The sequence below is a fragment of the Lonchura striata genome, chromosome 3 (assembly GCF_050655825.1).
Source record: "Lonchura striata isolate lonStrDom1 chromosome 3, ASM5065582v1, whole genome shotgun sequence".
Taxonomy (NCBI): domain Eukaryota; kingdom Metazoa; phylum Chordata; class Aves; order Passeriformes; family Estrildidae; genus Lonchura; species Lonchura striata.
The window spans coordinates 75851886-75870237 of NC_140705.1; the positions used below are offsets into that span (position 1 = coordinate 75851886).

The 18352-nt window shown below is 43.2% G+C and overlaps 1 protein-coding gene across 24 annotated transcripts in view; it reads right to left on the bottom strand.

Annotated features, from left to right (window-relative positions):
- LOC144245975 (centrosomal P4.1-associated protein-like) overlaps positions 1-1702 on the bottom strand; it is an 81570-nt gene extending 79868 nt beyond the window's left edge. For 20 of the 24 annotated variants that reach the window (XR_014954337.1, XR_014954336.1, XR_014954335.1 and 17 more), the window contains exon 1: positions 1421-1702. The gene's annotated coding sequence lies outside the window, so the exon portion shown is untranslated. The remainder of the gene's footprint in view (positions 1-1420) is intronic. The other 4 variants (XR_014954327.1, XR_014954323.1, XM_085576830.1 and 1 more) reach the window with 3 other exon arrangements.
- Positions 1703-18352: the final 16650 nt, after the last annotated feature.

Sequence of the window (18352 nt, forward strand, 5' to 3'; positions counted from 1 at the left end):
GTAATGCCCAGCTTCTGAAGTTGGGAATTATAGAGATAAATAACCCCAAAAGTATTTTGGTTTTTTTTGTGGAAAATTAAATTTTTGAATGTGCGCTCATTAGGTATTTCAGGTAGGAACATAAAATTAAAATAATTCTATCAAATTCCATCTCTAGAGCTAGGCATAGTCAAGAAACACAACTATTCCCTGGTGAAAATTCTAAATTTATTTTTTCTAAACCCAGGTGGAATGAAAACTGATACTTTAAAATAGTGTGCAGAGAGTACATTCAAAATATTTTTAATCAAAATACTAAAATGGCCTCACTGAAACACTTCCTATTGAAAATGCAACTTGTAGACAAATATGCAACATAAGGAGAAAAAACATTCACTATATGTATAGTCCAAAAATATGTATCTCAAAAATGTACAAATGAAAAATAAAGTATAGAAATTTTGAACAAAGTACTATGTTGCCAGTTTTAATGGTTCTGAAACTTCTTTGATCATGAATAATTTGAATTGTCAGTTTGCTGTCAAATATATCAGTATGGTTTAGACATCTTTTTGCAGCAGAACATCGTTCTAGACATTTCTGAGCTTTACCATTGTCCTTTCTTTTATTTTGTAAAAATATATCTTTCAGCTGCCCCATCTCTGTTATTGGTTTTGTATGGCTTACCATTTTTCTCTGTTTATCAATGATTTTTTTAGAAAATTGCCCCTTAAGTCATATTATGTCCCACTGTTTTTAATAGGGATAATAGCCACAGATAATCAGAGATTATTTTATCACAAAGAAGTCTGAAATAAAATCTTTAAAAAATATATTCCCTTTAGAAGAAAGCATAATAGGGATTAGAAGGAATTTAGAAGAAACCATAATAAATGACTTGGGCATGTAATTAGGCAGGTTAGATTGTTAGACACAGGGTTTTATTTATCATAAAAATACTTCAAAGCCAAGGATCAGGATAGTTTAAAGAAAAAAATAATAACAAATATTCAGCAAGAAATGAGAATGACGGCCATTAACTGTGTTGTACATGGCACAATGAGCCCTAATATTTACAAGTAGGAAAGTTCACTACAAAGGAGTTGGAAATTTTTCAAGAGTCAGCTCAGCTGAGCAAATTAGTACAAGTATGAGGAACATGGGAACATTTTAACATCCTTTAAAAATGGTAGGCACAACTTAATTTTTTTTCTTATAAAAAAGAACCTTTTTTTTTTTGTATGTGCATTTAAAACACAAACCAAAGCAGTATCTTATTAAAATTAAAATCTTCACCATATATCTAACCATCCTAAAGAAGTGCCATGAATAATTTGCCTTGTGTAGAAAATTGAAAGATACAAGTAAAAACAAAGGATGTTTTAATGGAAGGATATTAATTGATAAGAACTGCATATTTATTCTACAGAAGACAGCTTACTTGCATTTCTTCTGATTTCACATGTTCTCCAGTGGCTCTAGCTGTTCCTTTGAACTTGCTCTGGGCAATTTTTTCTTTCTGCAGTAATTGAGGTTGATCTCTATTGTATTCCAAAGGGTGAGTCAGCTCCTGGCTCCTGACAGTCTCGAGCTGGTCTATTCATGTTCTGTTCATAAGATAAACAAAGACTATGAAATTGGCATACGAGACTGTAATGAAGGACTGTCTTCAAATGGGCATATTTGGAGGGATTGGGCATGTCCCTCATATGCTGATACTGCTGGGAGTGGCAAGCAGTTATCAGCACTTGTCAAAATTAAGGTACTTCCTCCCTGGGAACACTCATGCATGCATTCACCTGCAAAATTTGTTCTATTTAGCAGCTTGAAATAATTCTAATTGAAATTTTTGACAATGTAATGACCATGAATTTAGAGGCTTTGAAACACATTTTGTATTTAGATAGCTAAATTAGGGCAGACTTGCAGAAGGCACAGCTTGTTACCTGCCAATGTAGCTGTGAAGCCCTGCAATCATGCAAAATTGGGGACTGTGCTGTATTTTCATCTGCCCAGTCATTAATACAAGTCAGATTAGCCATGGACCTGAATGAAATGTGGAAAGTACTTACTTTCCACAGGAAAATATGCTCCAAGAGTTAAATCTAGGTGTTCAGAAGCAATTTTGCTTATGAACTCAATGGCTCAAGACATGACTGATCTGGAAATGCACTTAACACTCAGAAACATGAGAAGAATACAAATCTTTACATATCCTCAAGCAGAGCTTATTTATATGACTGTGATCTAACTTCTTAGTTAATTTTTAATCTGACATGAAATTCTTTGTGAGCTTCCTGCTAACAAATAAAAACGGAGCTTCCAGTTCCCTTTATGATGTACAGTCTCCATCTGTCCTTCGCTATTACTCGAAAAGGAACATGAATTACAGGCATATAACCTCAGCCACGAGGCAGCCGTGACCTCATGTTTCCTTCTCAGTAACAGAGTTTTGTTGGAACTCAAAATGTCCCTCATACATTTTTGGAGGTTCCAGGCCCTGGTCAGAAGCATTTTAGACCCTGGCAGGCAGCTGGAAACAGCTGTGATTTTGAGTTTGACCCATGGAATGATTTACCAACTTTGAAGGTAGAACAAGAAGTCACAAAAGTTTAGATATTATAGTAGAAGTAGTTACAAATTAGAAGGAAGAATTTTTACTGTTGTACAGGGGGGTTTTAATACCTGTACAGGGGGGGTTTTACTTTGTACATGGGGGTCAGAAGTTTTAAGATGGAGGGATTTGGTCGGTCCTGTTTCTCCTCTTTCTTCTTCCTTAACTCCATGTTCTTGGTGATGTTGGCACTTATGGATTGGTTTAGAGTAGAAAAGCACCATTTAATATAGGTAGTAGGTATTGGGGAAAAACTATAAACATGTAGCATGTAATGTACCATATAAAAGATAGCACCAGCCCTGGGCATGGGGAGAGAAGAAGAAGACAGCAGACAGAGAAGGTGTCAGGGGTGTGTGTGTGCCTCTGCCTGAGCTGCTGACCAGACTGCAGCAGTCTGAGAAGACAATCTTTTAGATAACTTGCAATAAATTGCCTTGAGACCGAACAACAAGAGGCTGCAGAATTTTCTTTGGAAGCATGGGTTGGAGGAGAAGCTTTGCCACCACACGGAGCCCCTGAACCAGACCGGAGTTCTGACAGAGTTTAGCACCTCAACACTACAATATGAAAGTTCTCACAGATATTAAGAGAAAAACAAACTCCCTATATGCTGCTGCTCTTTGTAATTAATTACCTAATAAATTGTTGCTGGCAGTTATTGTTGCTTTCTATTCTAAATAAGCTTCACTAATATTCTGGTTAAAAGCATGATGGAGAAAGCCTCAACAACCGTCAATATAAGTATTAATTCTCCTCAAAATAATCAAATTGAATGAGCAAATAGAGCCCCTGTGTGGTTATGTCCAGCCTACCACTCCTTCATATCCAGACCAGTTACTCTGAAATACAATGCACTACAACAAAAGTAAGATGCAATATCTATGTATAACATTTTCCACTGCAGACTGAACAGTACTGTGTTAAGTCAAGGCTAGAAAACAGGCCGTGCCTTGAGGAAATGCCATAACCAAGGATACCAGGAGCACTTGGGACACTTCTCTGGAGCTGCTGACAAACAGTTTGTAACCCAGCTGTAAATTACAAATAGGAGCTAGGTGCAGAACACAGATAGGAAATACATTAGAAATGGTTAAGCACTCTGCACAAACTGAAACTCTTACTTGCGTGCCAGGCACACCTCTGCATGAGGCAAATTGAGGCAGGGCTGCCTGTGAGGCAAGAATGTAAATGAAGCAAGAGTCTTTTTTCCAATACAAGGTTTTTCAGCAAGATGCAGGTAGGAAAAAATAAACCAACCACCAACACATTGGCTGCTGCCTTTGGTCCAGAAAGTGTGCAAATTCCATACTATAAGGAAATTGTGCATTAAAAATGGCAAGCAAACTGTGCTTTTTGGAGGAGCAAGCAAATAACCATCACAGAATTCACTGGCTGACACTAAGCACCAGCAGGACAACTCCGTGCTGCTGGGGTAGAGCCACAGGCTGATGCCTTGGGCACTGGCCAGACTCTCTTAGGCCCCAGATACACACAACACACTACATCACAATTGGTTTTACCCTCTTGCTTATATTATTTGTGCCTGGAAAGGTCTGAAAACAAAGTGCTTGGAAACAACAGAATGGATAGGTTTGGGCAGGTTTGGGCATGTTGCGCTGCTCTGAAAAGGGCTTTCATTGCTTCCAGCGAGCACAAGTTGTCACACAGCACAAGTGAACTGTTACCAATGGGCAGTCATCTTGTGTTCCTAACAGGGTTACTGATTTTAAAATGCAAAGCAGATTCTTGGATTGCATAAATCAGCACAGGACCAACATAGCCAGGGAGGACAAGCTGCCTTTTGCAATTAGTTTAATCTCATAAATTAGAAAAAGTGAGTGAAAAGATGTACACATTATACTGGGCAGACATTTTTGGATAAACATCTGTGTGGAAATGCTAGGGGCTACTATGGCTAATGACATGAATAAATCCATGCAAGATCTTTTAAAAATATGCATTGCTATGAAAAAGTCAAAGTAATTGCATTGGTAAGACAGCACAGTCAGCAGACAGAGAATACAGTGCTGACAGATTTGGCACTGCAGGAATTCTGCACCAGCACATTACCCCACAGTCAAAATTCACAGCAGTAAAAGTAAAAGCAGCACTTAATTTTATTAGTTGTTTCATGAACTGCCAAATCCCCCAGATACTCACATCTGCAACATGTATCATGGTCAACTAGAGATCCAAGAAGGATCTTTAATGAAACCATTAATTTTTAAGACAGTGAAAGCAATTTGCTGAAAGGCAGTTATAGGATAAAATTATACAAACCAATAAATACAAAATAGCCTTTTGCACTATTCCCATTGTCTTTGAAATGAAGAAGAATGGACAAGATCTGAAAAATAATTTTTTGTTTTGCATAATATACAAAAAAATAAAAATCAATAAATCATGCTAATTTTGCACCAGTTAAGAACTAGTTTTGAAATACAAAGAGAAAAAAGAATTTTTCCTGTGTTTATAGTAGATGGCACTTACTAATTCTAACAGATTTCACCACATTAAAGATTCTTATTTGATTTGATTGTAAGCAAGCTCAATTTTTATTGGAGGCATTTGTATAGCCTACAAATAGTTTGTGCTGTGAAGACACTTCCATTACAAACCCCATTGTTCCAAAATTATTAATTGCAGGGATTTCGTGTTAAGAAATTATTTTTCTTCTGTGAAGATATAAACAAAAACCAAACCAAACTAAAACTTTTACAACATTTAGTAATTCGAAATTACAAAAGCAACTCTCTTACTCTCTTGAATTTCCAACTTCTTAAATTTATATGGTATCAAACATATCATCAGTCTGATCTAGAGATTAGTATTACTGAAATAAGAATGCTGTTGGCATTGATGTATCCTCTACACTTTTTATTAACCTCAGAAATATGTGCTACTCTGATGTGAATGTGAGAAGTATATTCTTTACTCTATCAGCAGCCTGACCTTATAAAAAAAATTGAGTTCTTACTGCCTTCACTGTAATCCAAAGATATTCAGCAAATTATGGGAAGCATTTTGCATTACTCAGGTTAAGACCCCAACTGCAGAAGTGTTTTGAGAGCTGGCCTCCTTCAGTGAGGTGCTTTACTTTTAATCTAGATGGATAAATAACTGTTTCAGCTCAAAAACAACACAGATGCCCCTGGAAAGAAGCTAGCTCATAAGTAAGAATTTAGCAGTCCAATTTTAAGGATTCTGAAAGAAAAATATATTTCTCAATGCACACACAAATCAGTTCTTGTGTATGCAGATTTACCTGCAAAAATGTGTTGCTTCCTCATGTTTTTCTCTCACCACAGTCAGTGAAGGGGTTCTTCTGTGGTATATGTCAGTCCAATCCTCTGCTAAGGATGTTCCAGGTTTCTTCTCGACAGGTATCTATGATAATACAAGGAACCTTGTGAATATTTATGAACCCTTGCTATGTTTTTAAAACCACAGACTTCATAAGTGCAGTAAGCTTTATAACTTAATCTATCAAAAATAATTAATATATTTTGCCTAATTGCACAAGTATTCCATTCCCATAGGTCTTAGTAGTGCAATCCAAGCCCTACAAATTCAGTAAGTGAAACAGATTTGGGTGTATATTAGTGTCAGTAGCTGAACTGCTTTTTAGGAATGTGAATGCCACATGATGATTCAACTTTAATATGAATGTAACTTTCAAAGAGGCCTCAGGACCCCTTAACAGCAGTCTGACACAGAGTATAGTGTGCTCAGTAGGTTATGACAGAGCAATTGAGAGCCATCAGAAGTGAATATTTCTCCTGGTGATTATTGCAGACAGGAAAACTTATTCTGACTGATGCTACATAAAGAGAAAGCCAATGGATTTAGGATGCGAGTGGGAAGTCCTTCAGTGGAAACTAAGAGAAGTCAGGAACCTGTTTAATAAAAAGGACTAAAGCCAGCTGAAGCAGGATACCATTTCATTACCAGAAGATCACTGGACCCAAAGCTGAGAAACATTGATTGACCAAAAAGCTGGGACCACACTAAGGAAAAACTGAGTGAAGATGTTCTTAGGAAATTGTAACATTGTCACTGATCTGAGGCTTTCTGTGTCTTAGGAGAAAAACATTCAAATTTGGGAGGTAATTTACCCATTTTAAAAAAAGTCACGTATGGTATCTCTGAGGAAGTTAAATAGAAAATGTGAACATTTCACTGTCAAGGGGTGAGTCATACCTAAGCTACAGGGAATTCTAGCCCTGACTTCAGGAATTCATTCAACACTTCACTCATTACATCAGATCAAAAGTCCGCACCTGAAAGTGCACTTCAAACTACAGACTTAGGAAGAATGACTAGTGATGATGGAGAAGTAAAAAAAAAAAAAAAAAAAAAAAACCAAGGGGCTTGCAAATGTACTCTTCCCTCTTCTCTGTTTTTTCTTCCAGTTTAGGTCTGAGAAATACTGACAGATGTGGGCATATAGCTAGAGAGCACAGGTGGAATGAGTCATAAATACAAATAAAATTTTTTTCCCCAATGAAAAATAAACACAAACCAACACTTGGGTAGTTCTTACCTAATGTGTCTGTAAACAGTTTTTTCTGTAGTTCTTCCACTTCAGGGGTTTCTTTAATTTTGAAAGTAGGAATCTCCACTCTTGAAGATGGCAGAGCTTTTAACATTGCTGGCCCTATTCCCATTCTGTGATTCAGGCTTATGCTCTCTCCTTTTCAATCTTTTGAGATGAAATAGGGACTGCTGAAAAGAAGAGCGAGCCTTGCTCCCTTTCAGACCAACAGCTCCAGCACTAGAATCACTGCTGCTTCTGCTGCAGGAAACATCTTGTTGACCTGAAATTGAATGAATATATTGTTTTCTTGGTGGTGATCTGCTGTATTCCCTAACAGATTTTTTTTCTGTTCCACTGGGTTTGTCACTAGCATAATCACCGTCAGAAAGATCCAAATACCTGTCAGTGTGATCTACTCTCTGAGGCACACGCTGGGAGGGATATTGAGTATTGTGACATTTGGGGTCATCACCCCTTTTTGAGGGTAAGCAACTTGACTCACAGGACATGATGAACTTGCCGTGTTGAGGCAACTGTTCCCTTTCTTTGCCATTCTTACCACAAGGCTGAGGATGAGCTTCCCTCCTCCACAGCCCCAGGTGCGGTACAAGTAATTGTTCTTATCTTATCATTGACTATCTTAAACCCAGTACGGATTTGCCTTTTGCTTTTTGAGTTCTGGCTCCCCACAACAACTTCCTGTGGGCAGACCTAAACCCACTTCTGACCCTGTGTGAATGCAGAATCTGCACTCCACTCTGCCTCCTTGATGTGATCTGTATCTACATCCTGGAGTGGATAATGCCTCTGTAGGACTTCCTAGGGGGTTTTTGCTCCCTCGATGAAATGACCTTCCAGAGCCTGATCCACCCTACCTAGGTCCTTTTGCAGAGTACCCTCCCCAGCTCTTCCAGCAATTTTACCTGCTTTTCCTAGAGGATTCATCTGATGAGTCTTCATTTCCACACCTACTTATAGGTTTGTGTCTGTCACTGTTTTGGGACATGGTTGCAGGATTTCAGGCCATCTTCTCTGTGGTGATTTTCCTTTGAGTCTTCATCTCCCCCAATCGCTTATTTTTCTTCTGCACTTTGCTCAACTACTTTTGTTTCACAATCAGTCTTAACCTTTCTCTCCCTGTCAGCCAAAGCACAGTCTGCCTTTTTTTCATGTGCATCTATCTACATGGATCTACTGACCTGCAGATTTAGCTGAGAGCATTCCCCTGGCTGCTCTCAGTATGCCTCTGTTCACTTGGTCAGACTAAGAGAAATGACCCCCGTAATTCAAACCAGCTCTTCTGGAATGCTTGCTGTCTTCTTTTAGAGGCTTCTGTTTAATTTTCCTGAGCCTTCCCGTGCCATCTCTTCATTTCAGAAAAACTTCTGAGGTGTTATTTTTGGCTTGCTCTGGAAGAAAATAAAAATTAAATCCTGAAAATCATAGATGGGATCATTCTCCAGAAAGGAAGATATTTACAATAACTGAAAAATCTGGGACACCAAAAATCTAAAAGACCCTGAGTATGGATAAATGAGTACATAAGAAGTAGCCCTGACATTCCAGGGAAGGTGTGAGAAGCACCTTTTTAGAAGCAGTCATTATGTGATGCCTACATTCACTCAGTCAGTAGAGTCAAAGGGTTAAGATGGTGCTAAATGTCTCTATGACAGAAAATAAGAAAAGTTCAGTCTTTCTTTGTTTTCAGAGGAAGTTCCAGTAGTTTTTACAATAGTTTTTACAGAAATAAGTAATTTTGAGATTCTATTTTGCCAGGGAGATATAGAGAAAAGTTCTGAGTGATGAAACACAAGTGATGAAACTTCCAAGTTACCAAACCAAACCAAATGCTGAGTCTGACACCTAGAGGTGTCAGGCATAAGCTCATCTCAAACTGTACCCATGGCAAAAAGCAGAACACTCTCACTGTACTTGACCTTTGAACAAAACCTGTATTTGGAAATGTCCCCATTCTCACAGCAGAGCCACATGAGACACCAGTTATTATGGAGCAAAGCGAGCCAACCTTGATGTCTAATTTAACTGTCTTGAGGCCTGGGCACAAACTGTGACCCAGAAAATAGGTGGAAACAGGAATCCAGTGGGAAATCATGGATGAATGAGTTGTGACTGAGTAATACAGCCCTTCTCTTTTTCACTTAGGGATAAAATCTTCCATTATCACATGAAAGAACAGTGGGAAAATGTGCTGCTATGTAATGAACCAAAACAGAGCCCAAACAATGTCTCTGTCCATGAGAATTTGTTAAAAAACAAAGTTAATACACTGATGGCAACAGTACCTGTTACTCCTTCTGCTGTTTTTATGAGAAAAGTTTAAAGTTGCTCTTTAATAAATTTTTCAAAAGTTTTCTGTCTAATACCAATTGCTGGTGTGACTTACCTAGGCAAGGAACAAGAAGGTACTTATTTGTAATATTCTAGTTAGTTTTCTTTTAATAATTTCTATGGAGGCGATAGAGAGTTTAGAACTCTAAACAGTCTCTGCAATTCTTTTAAAATATGAAGCTTGTTAGTAAAATGTCCCTATTGTGTGAATCCAACTCTCACTTCAAAACATCCTGTCTAGATCAAGCATTAATTATACTTTCAGCAAGCAACATTTTTTTGCTGGTATCAGTTGGTCCTTAGAAATAGGTAAAAGTATTCAAAAGGAAAAACATTTCAGTCATTTTCTTCAGACTAGAGTTGATAATCACAAAGAACTCACTATCTCTCTGATAGAGTGACTTGAATTAGATGGTGAAGAGTGATATAATAGAAAAAAGTAATGCCTATAATGTTGTAGAGGGACAAAATAAAAGCTGGCTCAAGAATGAAGCATAGTACAGCATGTATGAATATATTTCAAAGGAAATGTGTTTGAGCCTTGATTTAGTCACTTATTCACAATTTCTACTAAGTATTAAAAAATTCTAGGGTTAATAGAAGCGCTGGCTGTGCAGCACGTCACTGTCCTTCCTACACTCCATCTCCACCCAGCACCACTGTGTTACCATGGATAACCTTTTGATTTGTCAGTCTGCCTCTGTTACCACACCATGAGCTAATAGTATTAGATTTGTAGGGAAAACTCTTGCTAAAGAGGACTCAACATAAGGCAATACTCATTTCAGTGAAGATTGCTTCAACCCAAATATAGCCTGGTGCCACAGTGAAAATGTCATGAAGAGCTGGAGAACATTCTGTGCTTTAGTTTCATCCAGCTCATGGTAACATCACAATGTGAACCAAGGCACAACATGTTGGGGTTACTGGGAGACAGACTTCAGAAGCTGACTGCTGATCCAAAAATGCATACATGGACAGGGCCACTTGCCCAGACATGCATATGGTCCTGCCACATCTTCCCAGCTTTCTGCTCTGAAAGTCCTTGTCTTCCTTCTCTGTCCAATTCCCATATGGTTAACACATGAAAAGTCTCATGACATTTGCTCTCAGCCTATGCTTTTCTATAAGTTTGCTGCTTCTTTTTTATACTTGATGAAAGGCTCAGCATGCCAAATACCTGCTGCTTCTGTCTGCATCAGTTGAGAAAAGATAACAACTTTGAGTAGTTTTTCCATCACCAGTGCCAGCCCAGCCATTCTTGTCCATTCTTAGCAGCCCCACAGAGTCCTTTTTGCAGTGTAGTGACGAACTAGATCAGAAAAATGATCCAAGTTAAATGTTACACTTCTCTCTGGATAATTTTAACAAGGGTTCACTGATCTGTTCAATATGTAGGCACATAAAAATTGTCCTTGGCACAACTGAAGAGGCAGAAGAGAGATGGGGATGAATGAGCTGCCATCATAAACTGATGTCCACTGCAGAAGTGATGGCTTATCACTAGATTTTATCTGTCCCTGCCAACTTCTGCCATACTTCTATGCTTTGAAGACCACAGTTACAAAACCAGTTCATTTATATGGCCTGATCAGTACTCCATTACACAGAAGCAGATCAGCTGCCAGGCCATAGACCTGCCCAAATTTTGCCCATGCACACAAAGGAAAAAGCTGTTGTGTTGCATATATAACACAAAGAGTATGTATACTATCAAGGGAAAACATGTGTTTGCAGTTTGCCTGACTAAGATAATTTCTCACATGGTTTCTATATTTCCAGTCTTCATCTTCCCCTCTATGCCAAAGTGAGATGAAGAAATCTCCTCCTTTAGCTGTTCTTATTCTTCTTTAGCAGCAGAAAAAGTTTCAGAGAAACCCTTTTTTTTTAAGTGACTGCTCTCTAAGCAACAGGGAAAAGGGCAATGTAAACTAAGCCTTTACAGAATGAATAAATGAAAAATAAACATCCTAAAATAATTAGAAATGTTTGTGTTTTCAACAATACACATGAGGTTTTGATTTTTGAAAACATTTTACAGAATACTATTGCATTAAGTAGGTGGAAGGATGCAATCTGTGGAAAAAATAGGGGTTTGATTCTCAAATCTAGTGCTGGGATCATGGAAAGGATAAATGGTAAGATACATATTCCCTATATATAGAGATTTGCAGTGTTTGCTTAATTTGTTTACTACAGAACATGGCAGTGAAGACACTTCTTGACAGTTCTGAACAACTTGTGTGTCTATAACTATGTGACTTGTGAGCCAGTCCATTAAACAGTTTAATAAGTAGTATTTGTACACATGAGAATTTCTGACAAGGCATTTTCTATTCTAACTCACAAAATTGGAAATGTATGTATCTTCCTATTTAAGCTTACTGGCTATGTTCACCACAAGAAGGCAGCTTTTACTTCAATTAATTTTTCTACTGAGTGTCAACTAGTGGTAAGTTGCTCTTTTAGGTCAAGTTAGGGCTGACAACTGGAGCAAAAAGCCTTTACTTGCTCATTCATAGCAAACACACACTGTTGGTGTAGCAGGAACTATATAACTCACTTCATCATGTAAATACAGACAGTGATATTGAAGTCCTTTGCAACACACTGGAAGGACTTTCTGGTCCAACAACAGGAATACAAAAGTTTGTGTTCATCCCTCAGTCTTCCCCAGCTACACACCAAATGTCCCTGAACATCTGCAGTCCCAGAGCAGACAAGCAGTGCTGTTTCTGCAACCTTCCCACCTGCCTTGCACCAGAACGTGGCTGAGGATGCAGAGGTGACACAGCAGGTTGACAACAGCAGGGGATGCAGAACCCACGTGTCCCTTCTCACAGCTCTCACATGTGGGGCTCTTCCACCTCCAGAATGCTTTAATAGGAGAGGTGCCCAAGCTCTTTAATTTTCAATTAGTGCTTCCCAGTGCAAGGTAAGAACAATGTGTTGAAGCAGCTGCGTAATTTACCTTTCTTTTCTATTATCTTCTTGAGCATCTTGTCTGGAAAGTTTTTTGTAGGGCTCTCTTTAAACTGAAGCAATGGCTCAGTGCTTATCCCTTTAAATAAGAATGTGAAATGTTAAGCAAACTGTTGATATGTTCACGTTTGAGTTTCCAGCAATAAAAATCCAGACTCATCACAACGGTCAGAGAAGTCTCAGCTAGCCCAGTCCTCTAGTGCAAATTCAACTGAAGCATATTTCAAAGACAGTGCACTGACCAGATCCAGCTGGAAATTATCCTGATATTATAGTGCCTCTGCACTTTTAAGCCTTAGTTTTACACACAAGGCAGGTTGAAGACAGCACTGCTTTTGATAAAAAGCAGTCATACTTGCCCCTGTCCTACTGTGCTCTTGCTGTCAGATTCCTGCTGTCCAGCCTCATTCAACTTGTTTGTCAACAGCCTGGATTGTGGAGTTGTGTGCTTTATATATTTTTATGTATTTGTATTATCCGTTGGTTTGTCCCGGTTCACCCCTATTGTAACTTGGTTTGTTCCCTGTTTTCCCGCCTGGTCCTCCCTTCCCGCCTTCCCAGCACTTGTCCATCACCCTGGAAAGTGCAGAGTCATTCCCCTGTCTCCTTCCAGGTGCCTTGTCTGTCACTCGGTGTTCCTTCCCCTCCATCTAGAAGCTTCTGCTCAGGGCACCGAGTGATTGGACGAGGGCCTGGGGCCCCTCCCATACCCCTACCCCATTGGACCAGGCCGAATCACCCCATCCCGGAGCCACTCCCTTCCCCTCTCCTCATTGGTTCCCCGGTGTCCCTCCCTCAAGGTTTACCCCTCCCAGAAAGCTTATAACCCGGTGTCAGACCCCTCCCAGTGTTCCAGTTGGCTGGCACTGCTTCTGTGCACTTGGCCCCGTTGGCCCTGAATAAAGAAGATTTAGCCCCCAGCTGGATCCGCCTTTCCTTTACGCCGACGAGGCTCGCCAGCGCTATCCCGAGGACCCACAAAGGCACCTCCCAAACCCTACTAAGGAGCAGCGGGGGGTGCCTCCACTGCCCACTCTCGCCCCAGGAAGAGCTAGCCGGGGCTGGAGAGAGAAGGGATCTGGGGCGGGAGCGCGGCAGCTGGCGCCCAATGTGGGGCCCCATTTTCAGCGTTGGACCCCTCGTCCAAGGATCCAAGGGTCGTCCGGACCCAAGGAAATATCCTTCTTTGCCGTCAGCTACCCCGGTGGGAGCAGACCCGCGTTTTAGTGGGTAGCGCTCCCGGGGACGGATCCGGTAGCTCCGGAGGGCACCACCGGAGTCGGCTCCCCCTCGTTGGTGAGTTACAGTTGGGTTTTTCGTTTCTACCCTTCCCTTAGGGACCCCCGGTTTTTCTTTATTGGGGCCCCCGGCACTCCCCTGTCCTTTTCGGTTAAGGGTTTATCCCCTTTTTGGTCGGGTTTCTTTTTTCCCTGGGGTTCGGGGAAAGGAATCCTCATTTTTTGGTGCTTCCCTTCCCGGGCGGGAAGCTAAAGGTCTAGGGAGAGAGCGGGTGGGGTAGTCTTCTCAGTTTTGTTGTTATTTTCCCCAACTGTAAACTCCGCGGCACATTTTTCCAACTTGCAGCATGGGTGCCAAGCTGTCTGTGCCGCAGAAGGGCTTATATACCCAAGTTGTGGGCATCCTGTTAGTGGGGGGGGGTTAAAGTTAAGAAATCTGAAATTAAAAAGTTTGTCCGGTGGCTGTCGCAGGCTTTCCCCAATATTTCGGCAGCCAAATTATATCAAGTCCCTTTTTGGGATCAGGTAGGGAGGGAGATCTTTGCGACAGCCAGATCTTTCTCTCTCCAAATTTACTTTATTGGCTTTAAAAATTAGAGATATTGTGAAAAACAATTATGAAAGCCTGCCACAGCCAGCCGCTGACAAACCAGTCCCCAGTTCTGCGGTTAGTTCTAAGAACCCTACTCCTCTTCCCTCTCCCTCTTCCCAAAAGTCGGGTATTCTCAGACGGGCATCCCGGCGTTGTCCGCAGGCAGATTCTGGCCCCTCTGGGAATACCCTAGACTCCCCTCAGGGCAGTGCAGGCACTGTCCCTGCCTCTACCCGTTCCCCTTCTTCCCCGCGATGTACAGCCCCGTCCCGTAGGAATTCTGTTTGGTTTAAGTTATCCCAAACCCCTAAAGATCCCTCATCTTCCCCTTCCCCCCAGGTCCCACAAAATGGCTCCCCTTCTCCCTCTCTCCCCAGGGCACAAGATGGCGGGGACCGCATGGCTTTTCCCGCCACTTGTGCTTCTTCTTCCCACAATCCCCTTCCTCCCTCCTCCCAAAGCTCCTCCCTTTCCTGAGACCTCTCCGCCCACCTCTCTCCTCCACCCCCTACTGACTCCTCCTCCTGTGACGCGGGTTACACCCCGCCCCTCAGCTCCACCCCCGGGGAGGGGAGTCTCCATCAAGCCACTCCCCCTGCTCCTGGCCGTGCCTCTTCCTCTCCGCCCCCTGGTTCCCATGGCCTCACTTCCAGTTCCCACGCCATCGGTTCCGGGAGGGGGGAGCGTGGGAACCCTGATCCATCCCAACCCCCACCTGCCTTCTCAGCCGCACCAGTCACCTATACCCCGCGGCGGGGGGGCAGGCCCCTAGCACAGTGGTCCCCCATCCCTCAGCAGACCATCAAGGAGCTCTGCAAGGCCCAGAAGGAGTTCGGCAGAGAGAGCGAGTATTTCAGGGGTTTGCTGAAAGCAACCCTCTCCTCTGCCGAATATGTCCCCGCTGACATTCGGACTCTCGTCTCCTGTTTAATAACCCATGGAGAGTTTCTCATCTGGGAGTCCGAATGGAAGCGGGAGATCAGGGAAGTTCTACCTGACCTCTGGGCCAATGCAGACAGCTCCAGGGATGAGGATGGGGCTGTAATATCATTAGACCACTTGTGCGGGGAGGGGGATTGGCAACAGAGGGTGAAGCAGGCGGAAAAGATCCCGCGGGAGGCGCTGCAGGTCAGCACCAGGGCGGCGGAGAAGGCGTTGTTTACATTAAGATCTAGCGGGACGGCTATTAATTTCTTGTCTATTAAGCAGGAACCGTTTGAGCCTTTTGTTACTTTTGTTGATCGGCTCCACCGCGCAATGGAGGCTCAGGTCCCCGACGAGAGGCTGAGGGAGGGGATGCTTGCCACGGTGGCAAGGCAGAACGCCAACGAGGCATGCCGGCAAGCAATCCTCAGCCTGCCCCTGGACCCTGAGCCTACCCTACAGAACATGCTGCAAGTTTGCGCCAGAAAGGTGACGGTTCCTGCCCAGGACACGCAAAGGACTCCCCGCACATCATCTAGGAGAGTGGCCTTTGATGCCGCTACAACGCCTCCGCCAACGCCTTCCTCCAACCGCCGCCCTCCAGGAGCACCCCCGAGGGGAAACCCACACCAACAGCTCTGCAATTTGTGCAGACAGAAGGGACATTGGGCTTCCCAATGCCCTCTGAGAGAGGAGTTCTTCAGATTTAAGCAGCAGCAGGGGAGGAGTGCCCCCAACCTTGGGGGAAAGCAAAAAAACTAGAGGACCAGCGCAGTCCTTCCCTGCGCAAGGACATAAATATGGTGGGACATATAACACCTGAGGAGGGGAGGGACAATTACCATCAATGCCCACCTGAGGACATTTCACCGGACTGGACATATCGGACTACGGCTGGCGAACCAACCTATATGCGGGAGGATGTGGACTTCATTCCCGCCGCTTGGCTTGGCGGGAACCCCGACCAACCCAAGCCGATTCTTAACACCTTTTCCGGTTTCTCCCCATATAGGTTGGCCCTGACTGAAGCTCTGCATCTTACAGACGACGACTGGCACGCCATCACAGTCGACACGAGGGACCCGGGAACCTGGAGGAACATCCACAGTAAGTATATTGTTCTTGGGGACACAAAGTTCACGCCACTCGACATCACAATTGCACCATCCCTAACATCTAAGAACACTGAGCAATTAGTGGTGTGGCTGCACTGCTCCCATCCTCCGGTCTTCCTTCCCAAGGGCCAAGTCATCGCCCAGGCCATTCCGGTACCTGGGCCCCCGGCACACCCTGAAGATTTATGGAAGAAATCAGCAAAGAAGGATTACCAGGTGTGCCAGGCCCAGGTCATTGGGAAGGAAAGGCCAAAACTATCATACTACATGCGGAAGGATGGAGAGTTCAAACATCTTAATGGACTCTTGGACACAGGGGCAGACATGACTGTCATCCCCGAACGGGATTGGCCGTCACGATGGGAGCTGCAAAACGTGGCGGGAAAAATTCAAGGTGTTGGGGGTTCTCAATTGGCTAAACAATCCAAGAACATCGTAAAATTTGAGGGGCCGAACGGGCAATCGGCTTATTTACGCCCGTTCGTATTAGACTATACGGAACCCTTGTGGGGGAGAGACCTGATGGCCCAGTGGGGGGTCACAATTGACATCCCGACCCCTCAGGTTTTTCGGGCAGCGGTCACTGAGGAGCGTCCTACCCAAAAACTCAATTGGCTCACAGATACACCAGTGTGGGTAGAGCAGTGGCCGCTCAATAAACAAAAATTAAAAGCGCTCCGGGAGCTCGTGAAGGAGCAACTCGCCAAAGGGAATATCCAGGAAATAACATCTCCTTGGAATTCCCCCGTCTTTGTCCTGAAAAAACCTGGCAAAGACGAGTGGCGCCTCCTCCACGACCTCCGTGCCATCAATAATGTCATTGAAGATATGGGTCCTCTCCAACCAGGGATGCCGTCCCCCACGATGTTACCTGAAAATTGGGAATTGGCAGTGATTGATATAAAGAACTGTTTCTTCCAAATTCCCCTACACCCTGATGATGCGCCACGGTTCGCCTTCTCAGTTCCTTCCATCAACCGAGAAGCCCCAATGGAGAGATACCACTGGAAAGTACTCCCTCAAGGTATGAAAAACACCCCTACGATCTGCCAGTGCTATGTCTCTTCATTGCTGTCCCCTGTGCGTGCAGCCACCGAGGGCGTGATCATCCAGAACTATATGGATGATATCCTTATTTGTGCCCCCAACAGCGATTTACTTACACACGCGCTTGAACTGACAACCAGTGCGTTGGTTGCTGTAGGGTTCGAGCTGTGGGAAGACAAGATTCAAAAGATGCCACCCTGGAAGTACCTGGGTTTGGAAATCAACAAGCGGACCATTGTTCCGCAGAAATTGGCCATTAAGAACTCAATTCGGACTCTATCAGACGTTCAGCAGCTGTGTGGGTCTTTAAACTGGGTGAGACCCTGGTTAGGTATTAACAACGAAGACCTAGCCCCTCTTTTCGATTTACTGAAAGGGGGGGAAGAGCCTAGTTCTCCCAGGGAACTCACCCCAGAGGCCAAGGCTGCTTTACAGAGGGTCCAGGAGGCAATGTCTGCCAGGCAGGCCCATAGGTGTAATCCGGGCTTGCCCTTCAAATTTATCATACTGGGCAGACTGCCACACCTCCATGGAGTCATCTTTCAGTGGACAGACACCCTGGGGAAGGGCAAGGATCACGACAAAAGGGACCCACTCTCCATCATAGAGTGGGTGTTCCTGAGTCACTCTAGATCCAAGAGAATGACACAGCCACAAGAGCTGGTGGCGGAACTGATCCGCAAGGCTAGGATGCGGATTCGGGAGCTGGCGGGTTGTGACTTTGAATGCATCCACATTCCTTTGAAATTGGAATCGGGCCAATTCACAAAGGCAATGTTGGAACACCTGCTGCAAGAAAACGAATCATTGCAGTTTGCGCTAGACAGCTACACCAGTAAAATTTCTGTTTTGAGACCGGCCCACAAAATTTTCAATTCGGATGTTCAATTCGCGCTATCAACAAAACAAATTCAGAGTAAAAAACCCTTAAAGGCTCTGACAGTTTTTACGGACGCGTCCGGAGGGTCCCAC